The sequence below is a fragment of the Raphanus sativus genome, chromosome 6, assembly GCF_000801105.2.
Source record: "Raphanus sativus cultivar WK10039 chromosome 6, ASM80110v3, whole genome shotgun sequence".
NCBI classification, from domain to species: Eukaryota; Viridiplantae; Streptophyta; class Magnoliopsida; order Brassicales; family Brassicaceae; genus Raphanus; species Raphanus sativus.
Genome location: NC_079516.1, coordinates 14,112,398 through 14,122,413, shown reverse-complemented (window position 1 = coordinate 14,122,413; position 10,016 = coordinate 14,112,398). Strand labels below are relative to the sequence as shown.

The following is a 10,016-nucleotide window of genomic DNA, read 5'->3' as shown; positions in this document are numbered from 1 at the left end:
TACTAACTAAAAGACTATGATAATAAATTATTGTTTTATTTGTTTTGAAAATTCTTACATATTAGTTATAATTTTTTGAAAATTTATTTGTATACATATTTATTATATAGAAATAAATCTTAAAAGTCACTTAATATTCTCTTTTCAATTATATAAAATTAAGAATTTTATTTGATTAATATTTAGTTATATACTTTATGTTTTAAACTTTATATTTAAAAAAATATTCAGATAACAACATACATTTAGGAATTCTATCTATATTTTAAAATATGTTTAGGTTTTGGATAAATCTTACTATTATTAATTTTAATCAATTATCTAATCAAATAAATTAATTTTCGTTTTCATTTTTAGCTTAATTATATATTTTATTCATTAAGGCTAATATCGATATTAACCACTCTAACTTTCAAAGTGAGAGCTCCGTTGCGAAAAATCACTTCGCAAATAATAACATAGATAGATAGATAACCCGGACAAGTTAGTTCTCTCTAGGCGTTTGTTTGAGAGGTCCCTGGTTTGAATTTCGGGCGGAGAAGAGTGTCCATGGCCGTAGCAGGTACAGACGCAGGCTGGCTCCGGGCCAAAGAGACTAGGGCCCAAGGCGCAAACTTTCTGAATTCAAAAAAAAAAAATCTATATAAATAGCAGAAAGTTTTCAGTCTTGGAGACTTGGCAAAACAAAAACCAAAACAGATCAAACTACGATGGCTCTCGTTATGAATCTCTTAATTTTTTTTATTTCCAGTAGCCTTAGTCCGTTCTGATCAAACCACCACGCCTCTCAAATCTTTCAAGGTCAGTTTTTAAAAAGCATCAGGTTCTCTTATATCGTGGGCTTAGTTCAACATCGTTTTTAATAAAATTTCTTGTTGTTGATCAGATTGGTGAAAATGTAACATACGTTTGCACATATATATACAAGCAACCGGGACTTGACCACCCTTTACTCAAAAACCACACAATCCAGGTTCATAGGTTCAGACTTTCATCTTCTACTGACGGTCATTTATGTTTATGAAGTGTTATTTAAACTTGATTATATAATTTTTGTCTTCTTCTTTTTTTGGGAAAAGGTGCAACCATCAAGGACTCAATTAAATAGTCAAATTGGCAACAACTTCACACACCAAAATAAACTAAAATGAACTGTTCCTATACTAAGAAATACAAAAGAGTTCATCACCAGTCATAACCTTTTCGCCGAGAAGTATGTCCATACACAATCAGCAGATAGCCCTGAAACACATGTAAAACATTCACTTCCTATTAATACCTTAGATCTTATGTGTGTATATATATATGTTATAACCGTTTTTATATCTAGATTACTGGAGTAAGGTCGCTTGCTGGTCCATATCGTGGTATACAAGCTTGGGTTGAAGCACATGACCTAAAAATCAAAAAGGATCAAGCCTCATATAGTCAAATATACAGTATTTAGGCAGTGGGGCGAATTAACAGACCAATTATATCTCTACGGGGTTTATGGTAGGTTTTATATTTTATTGTTTTTCTCTTTCCTTAATCCATATGATATTGTTAGTAATTATTGCAACTTTTCTCAGATAAATCCAGGAATTTTTGGCAACAGACGTGTTTGGTCATATGGATTTTGGATGGTCTGCATATATATATATATGATTAACTTATTTGGTTTCCGTTGATTGTGTAGACAATATGTAAATATTATTGATAGGGTAAATATGGGAAAGGATGCAATACAGGCTGTTCAGGGTTTGTTCAAGTATCACAGACAATCCCCATTGTTCAACCCATTGATATTTCGCCAACGGAGCGTTCCCTTTTAAGTCCCTTCATCCATCAGGTATATCTTCTTTACAAATCATGTAATTTATATAAACAAACTTGTGACCATGCAATTTCATGTTAACAACTCATTTGTTTTAACTATTGATTTGCTTTTTTCAGAATAAAAATACAGGAAACTGGTGGCTTACACATCTAGGGCCAGATGAACCCTACGGGATATCGGTTATTGGCCAAAAATATTATTTAACCTTTTTGACAATGGTGCAAATATAGATGGAGTTGGTTGTGTGGTTAAGGCTTCGCCTTCTGGTTCAAGCCCTCCAATGGGTAATGGGTAAATTTCCGGATGGAGGCCGGAGAACATCAGCAATTTTTTGCAAACATTGATGTCTTGAATTCTAACTACAAGCAAAGTAAAATCAGTTCTTTTCCTATTTAGATATTGGTAGATAGTCCACAATGCTACACACTACAAGAAAATAGCCTTTTTGCAACAGAAGAATTGTGACGTCCATTTTCCTTAATAATTTGCTATGATTATTGCAATATTTTTGCAATAATGAATATTCGTTATAGTTTCATTACAAATTTATTTCAAAATAATGACTATAACAGACGTTGCACATTTTCGTTACTAAATTGCAACTTTTTGCAACATAAATAGATATCTTGCCTTTGACCAAAAAAATAGATATCTTGCTAATTTTGTAAGAAATGTTCAACATTTTTGAATCATTTCAATTGTAAAACAAAATATAAAAAATATGTGGCAAAAAATGTGACAGTGATTATATTTTTTATTATATTTTTTTATAGAGAAGGTTAATACTTTTTGTATATTAAATAGAAAATCTCATAAACTATATTTGCGAAGTGATTTGCCACATGTCGTCTCTACAATCACTTTTACAAAAAAAATGATGACATGGTTAGTAAAATTGATGACATGGCTTATAAATAAATATGACATGGACAATTACATTTATTAATGATATTTACTTTTTGGTAAACTTTATAAAATATGGCAATAATTCATATATTACATTTAGGATTACATTTAATATTGATTTATATTTTTGGTAAACTTTTTAAAATATGGTAATAACTCATAAATTATCACTACAATAAATATATTCAAAGATGCATTAAAAATTTCGAAATTTTATTTAATTTTACTTTTATAAATATACACTTTTTATTACTAAAATTTTCAAAATTTTCTACATCTTTTTAAAAAAATAATATTTTTTAATCGTAATATCATTAGTTTCTTTTAGATATCTACAAATTTTATAAAATATTGTTCAGTTTTAGTTTTTGATAACTATAAAATTTTTATATGAATTTTTTTTAGTAATTTCATACAAGTTTATTTAATACACTTAACCAAAATAAATAGATAAAAAATTTACCTAAGATTCGAATTTTAAATATATACATATATATTCTTAAATATAATTTAAAATAAACAAATTATTTTTTCTTAATTTTATGCTTAACTAAATCAAATTTATATTAAAATATTAGCAAATAATAAATGTATAATATTAATAAATTTTATTTTTAATATAATTCAAATTTTAAAAAAAATTATCACTGCACATGGTGCAAGAAAACACCTAGTAATATATTTATATAGTGTATATTTAAACATGTACATTTTTTTTAAGTTTCAGATTCTTGAGATTTTTCTAATAGTTTTATTTATGAATTTCATTTTTGTTTTAATATGGTATAATTTACTTTATTCCTATTCAAAACAAAAATAAATTAGACAAAAAATTCATTTACATATTCTTTCGAAGATAATTATAAATTAAATCTGTTATATACGTAACATCTTTATCTCTTCTTATTTTTTCTTTTAACTCAGATAAAGATACGTCCAAGGTTTTATCAAAAAAAAAGAATAAGAAAACAAAAAATTAGACACGTACCTTCTTCCAAATCATTAAGGGAAAAAAACTTCTCATCTCTTTCAATATCGACATACCCCAGAATCTCTCTCTCCACTTATTGTCCCCAACCAGAAAACTTAACGACCCCTTCTTTGTCGTGAAACAGAGCATAGCACAACAGAGACTCAGACTTTATGTCTTAATCTCTCTCTAAATCCTCTGTTTAACTTCCTTAAGTAAGTTGAGTCCTTCTATCTTCTTATCTATTATGTTTCTTTCTGGCTTTATTAGCTTTGTAGTTTAAGTTTTATAAGGATTGAGTTTTAAATTATTTGCTTAACCTCTGTTTTTATCCTGTAAAAGAAAGAGATACAATTTGTTGTGTTTCTTCCTTGATTGAACGGCTCGGAAAACTTACGTCTACTTGTTGACTACATGATATAGGTGCCATTCGGGAGTCTATTGATACCAAATAAATTATTCAAAAGCAAAACTGAGGTAAATATTTGTTACAAACGTTCCTGGTATATGTAATTATGCATTGAGTTAATGATTTATTTAACTTCTAGATTGTTGGTTGCTTGCAGATTTTTTGAATTTCTAAATGTCTTCGAGTAATGTTAATCATGCTATGAGGCAATGGATGTATGCAAGAATTGATCCCAATACCAGTCAAGTCTCCAATATATTTACAGAAGGATTGAAATATTTCATGGTTGTTGCTAAAAACCATGTTTTATCTACTCAAAAGTAGAAAATATTTTGCCCGTGTATTAAGTATGAGAATAGAAAATTTCTTGATGAGCAAACAGTCGTTGGCCATTTATATAACAGAATATTTATGGCCAATTATCTTGTTTGGGTTGCACATGGAGAATACTATGAGGTTAACAATCACCCACGATATCTCCCTCACGAGGCAAAATTAGGTGGTCCAGTCCAATTTTGATGGATGTATCCGTTTGAACTATATATGTATCATTTGAAGAAAAAGGCCAAAAATAAAGTTGAAATTGAAGGATCCAGCGTAGAACATTATGTTAACGAGGAACTAGACTCGGAACAAGATAATGTAGTATTTCAAGATTCACAATCAAGAGAAGACAGTTCAGACTGTTGAGACGTCAAGACGTGAAACTGCAACGAAGAGATGACAAACAAATCCTCTTTTTATTCTTTAGTTTTCTTACCTTGAGTCTTGACATCTTGATTATTAGCAGCTCTTTTTTTTCTTTGAAACACTTACGAGTCCAGTCTTCCTTTTATTGTTTAAACTTGACTCTATTTTGGCATTTTCAAATTTATTTCTAAATCCATCGACCTGTCTTTCTCTCGTTTATATATCAATCTGCTGTTTTAAGCTGCCTATTTAGCAAAGTATGAAAAACATGACTGGGTTTTAAGCTGCCTATAAATATTTCTAAATGGATGTGGAAACATGGTGACAACGATTACCTACAGAAGATCGTACCAGTAAATTTGCTCCTGTGCACACCGATAAAAATCCAATAATTCCATAGAAATAAGCTTGATGTGCTCTGTTCTCTTAGTATGCTCTGTTTTTCCTCAACTTTTTAAGAGTGCCGTTCAAGATTTGAAAACTTGACCAATTGTTTATAAGTATTTTTTTTTGTTGATTAATAATACTCACATTTTAACCAAAAAAGCCCTTTCTCAGAAAAAGCCCTTTTCTATCGGTGAACTCTGTTCTGTCGGTGAACTCTGTTCTTGAATTGGCCAATACGGCTGTAGCTAGATCAATTCAGAAGCTATCTGGCCGGTGGTCGCGAGAGAAGTTTAAATCTCTCCGGTCGATTCATCTGCTTACCGAGTTTCTTACACTTTTTTTTTTAATTTTGGGTTAAAGTTGAAAAAAAAAACTCTGTTCTGTCGTTTCAAGATTGTGTACGGAACAGACCTGTGGTCCTGACTCTTTTCTGTAGTTAAAATAAGTCATCTACTGAAAATCAATTAAAACAGAGACACATGCTTGAAAAGAGCGTACAGAACTATAAGAAAACCAGTAAACGCAGTGACTCTCAAGTAACAACAAGAAACTATATTAGCCTCATGGGCTTTAAAGGGGTACAGATATGGCATTAAGCCCAACACGTGAGTAAACACAAAGAAACAATACATAGTCATCGCTGGATTTGGGCCTGACTTGTTATTTCTGTTTTATTTTGTTGACTGGAAGTCTAGAACTCAAGATTGTATTCTCGGGTTACTTAGTGTTGTTGTAGTTTGGAAGTCAAGATTGTAATGAAATGTGATGAGTCGGTTTTAAAGATACATTGTTTTTCATCTAATGTTTTTCATGAATTATCTGTTGGTACACATCATTATGTTAATCTTTTGCTGTTAATATGATTACGTAGTTTCTTCCAGTTATCAGATTGCTTTCTCTCTTTTTATTTGTTTTACCAAGTTGTTTTTTTGTAACTTAGGCTTTCACATATTAAAACAAAAGAAGAAACTGTTTTCAAGGCCATTAGGCTTTAGATACAGGATCTTGCCCAATTTAAATAAAAATTCATAGTAGTAGTTTGTTTTGTAGCCCATCAGTAGAGGACTCAGACAGATCTCAATGATGTTAACGAAGCTTGCTTGCGAGGTTGGTGGAGAAAGGCATGCTTCAGAGATAGCTAGGAAGTGATCGTTAGGTGGATCCCATAAGAAGACCAGATTGTCTTGGCTCAGTTTACATCAGGTGCGGTTGTACAGAGGTAGGTACGTATAGACATTTCATGTGATGTACTTGTCGCTCAGGTTCCCAGCCACTTCCCATTCATAATAGTCTTTGTCTTTTGTGAGTGTGATTGTAGTTAAATAGGTGTGCAGCTGAAGTTGTTGGCGCCACAATCCATTTATGCATAGAGACGCAACTTTTGCATTGAGAGGGATCCCAAGCCTTGACGATGAGCCTTGGAGAAAGGTTGATAAACTGCCAAAGGGTGTCCATTTGTCAAACCAGAACCTAGCCGATGGTCCATCCTGCAGCTTAAGTTTATTAATCAGTGGGAAACTAAGTCTTTTATAAGCTTCAGGAGTTTGTTTCTAGCCAAGAGTAGAAGCTACTTGGTTTGGTAGTCCAGTACCAGTAGTTGTGCATTGGTAGTCCAGTACCAGCTGAAGAATAGCATCCAAACTAGCTTTAGATAGCAAGCTTTGTTCCAAGTGTTAAGATCCTTAATTTTTGCCCAAACCGCCCTGTTTTTTTTTGTAAGTACCACTGTATTCCATGCAACTCTTGCAGAGTTATTACCGTCAATGTCTCATTTCCATAAAAACCATTACACAATGAATTGATCCTGTTAGAGCAAGTCTTTTGAGAGTTTATCCTCATTAATTAAGACGCAGTCTTACAACCAAAGTTGGAGTGGGAGGTACCATCGAGGGTTTGAGGTAGTAATTGGCAGTGCACATGAAGATTTCACTTCAGTAGGAATTGGGAGAGTTGGGGTTTGTGGAGAGACTTCCAGGGATAGGGTTAAGTGATGAGGAGGCTTTGTTGGTATGGAGTGGAGAAGAAGATTTTAGTTTGAGAGTGGTAAAGTTTTGGAAAGGATCTACAGTTTTTTGCATGTGAGGGTTAACAAATATTAATTTTTTTTTTCAAAAGCAAACCAATAGTTCACAAAATTTTAATTGTAAACATTCTAACAGTTTTAGTAATTTATAGTCGTTTTAAAATTCAAAATATGACATATAAGAAAAATATAACTTTTACTATATAGTTAATGTGATTGTTTAAAGTTTTTAACAATATAAATTAAACTAAAATGATGGAGGATACAAAAATTAATACAAATCTTTATTATTCAAAATATGTTAACCATATTAGGTAATTCCGTTTGTTTTATTTAAAAAAAACAATGAAGAAGTATATTTAATGTATTAATAATTAATTTTATAAAAAGTATAATATATATTTGGATGGACCAACCTTTTTCTAAGGATTCTTCTGAAAATAAACCTGGTAATGACATGTGGCTACACTTAAAAATTGCAATGCTCTTCAATTAATATATATGAGATTAAAAGATATATAGTATTTACAAATTAAATATATATATGTATTTGAATTTTTTTTAATATGCATACAGTTGTGTTTTCTTTATACAGTATAACCTCTTTAAATTAATACTCTATAAATTAATATATACTAAAAAACCCTATAAAATAATATAGTTTTATAGTCCCAAATTGATTCTTTTGGTTCAATTAGTATATCGATAAATTAATATCTCTATAAATTAATAAAAAAATATAGTTTTGTTGGTCCCAACATTATTAATTTATAGAGGTTTGATTGTATAATTATTTATATGTTGGTCTGATCATTTGTAATTGTAATAGTGAACCTAAATCTATTTTGTTTTATGGTGAACCTGATCGATTTGAGTTTAAAATTTTTATCACCATATTTATACTTATAAAAATCTTAATGTGGTCATCAAGTGAATTTTTATTATAAAAACATATTTTACAATCTTTTTAATACTTTACTTTAACATCATTGAGAACTATTTAATGGTTTTAGAACCAGCAGCTTAGTATTATTTTCAAAACGGAATGAATTTGACATTAGTCTTCCACATAGTTTGAAAGGTTTTAATTGGACGACTAAATTGATGTAGCATATTTTCTTGTTTAAAGTCGTCAACTGAATATATATATATATATATATATATATATATATATATATATATATATATATATAATTTTGATTATTTATTAAATAAAAATCGTATTAATACAATTTTATGATTATTTGTATCTTATTATAACAAAATAATTAAACCATTGATCACAAAAATTTTCAAAGTGGGATTTTAAAATTTTTAATAATTTATGGTTGTTTAAAAAATCAAAATATAACATATAAAACAATTATATTATATGGTTAATGTGAGTGTTTAATATCTTTGAATAATACAAAATCAATAAAAAGAGCTACAATACAAAACTTCTTATCAGATATTTATTATTTATAATCATTAATCGTCATATATGATATGTTAATCTTATTAGGTAATTATGTACTTTTATTAAAGAAAGTGTGAGAATATTCTTTTGTATACTATTTATCGATTTGATCCCTTAATAAAAAGTATAATATAAATTAAGATGGACCAACCTAATTTTCTAAAAATTCTGAATTTCATTATTATGGGGACACGTAACTACAAAATAATGTTGTAATGTTTCTCAATTAATATATAAGAGATGTTAAACCATTGATCATTAATTTTTAACATAATTAATTTTAACTGTTTTAGTAATTCATATCAGTATTTTAAATTCAAAATATAACATATACGAAAAATCTAAATTTAAAATTTATAGCTAATATAATTGTTTATTTATTTTAATAATATAAAATTATACAAAAAATGATGGAAGAAATATAAATTGTTATCGAAATTTATTTATTATAATCATTAATTGTCATATATATATTAGTTATATTTTGGTAATTCCGTAGTTTTTATTTAAAGAATAGAAAAAAACAATTTATATAAATTATATTCAATCGATTTTTAAATTGATTGTGAGAACGACACGTGACAATATTAGTGTGAATGTATTAAATCCAATGTTTCTCTTTATATATAAGGGATTATTACCCTTACCTCCCGTACCATGTAGAGGATACTATTATATATAAACATCAACGTCGAAACATACACTTTTTGGGTATGATTGAATGACCTTTTTGGAGTAAATATTTTGGAGTAAATTATTTTTACTTTCTATTCAGCTTTATTATTAGAGTCCCTGTTCGAAAACGCTGTCTGTGCGTACGAGTACGCGGCGGAAACACGCTCCACAGAGGTTTACTGTAGCGATTTGACTCAACTCGGCCCAAAACTCGGAGATGTTGAAAAAAGCTTCTTACAATATTTGTTTTTGATCAAAACTTGATGTATTCCACTTTAGATTTAGATAAAACCACGAAGAAAATCGAAAGAAAATGATGAAACCGATGGCAGACAAAATATATGCGGCTTATTGTAGGGTTACATGGGAGTTCTGTAGAAGATGAATTATAAAAGACATTCTTGCCCTTCATTAAAATTTGAAGAAAACCTAAAAATCACGTCAAAGTAGTTCAAGTCACTTGATCAATCAAAATTTGACACATGAAAAATGATCTACAAATTAAAGAAAAAAAATTACAAAAACATTTAAATGCAAAAACTGTTTCGTGTTTCTATATAAAGGCATCCACAACGTTGATATTATGGTGCAGTAACCTAGGTAAACTTTTTTAACTATTTTATTATTTTCTTTTTTCAGCTTAAAAAAATAGTAGCCAATCGCGGGTTTCCATGCAGT

The 10,016-nt window shown here is 29.4% G+C and overlaps 2 long non-coding RNA genes and 1 other non-coding gene across 3 annotated transcripts; all 3 read left to right on the top strand.

Annotated features, from left to right (window-relative positions):
• The first annotated feature begins 1,054 nt into the window (after positions 1 to 1,054).
• LOC108808401 (uncharacterized) lies at positions 1,055 to 2,342 on the top strand. Its single transcript, XR_008935490.1, has 3 exons — positions 1,055 to 1,253; positions 1,331 to 1,831; positions 1,936 to 2,342. It is a non-coding gene; the product is annotated as an uncharacterized LOC108808401 (long non-coding RNA).
• Positions 2,343 to 3,720: 1,378 nt separating this feature from the next.
• On the top strand, positions 3,721 to 4,922 carry LOC108810252 (uncharacterized). Its single transcript, XR_001943016.2, has 3 exons — positions 3,721 to 3,910; positions 4,119 to 4,172; positions 4,262 to 4,922. It is a non-coding gene; the product is annotated as an uncharacterized LOC108810252 (long non-coding RNA).
• A 495-nt stretch (positions 4,923 to 5,417) lies between these two features.
• Positions 5,418 to 5,518, top strand: LOC130497309 (small nucleolar RNA snoR109). The gene has a single exon (XR_008936308.1). It is a non-coding gene; the product is annotated as a small nucleolar RNA snoR109 (small nucleolar RNA).
• The last annotated feature ends 4,498 nt before the right edge of the window (positions 5,519 to 10,016 follow it).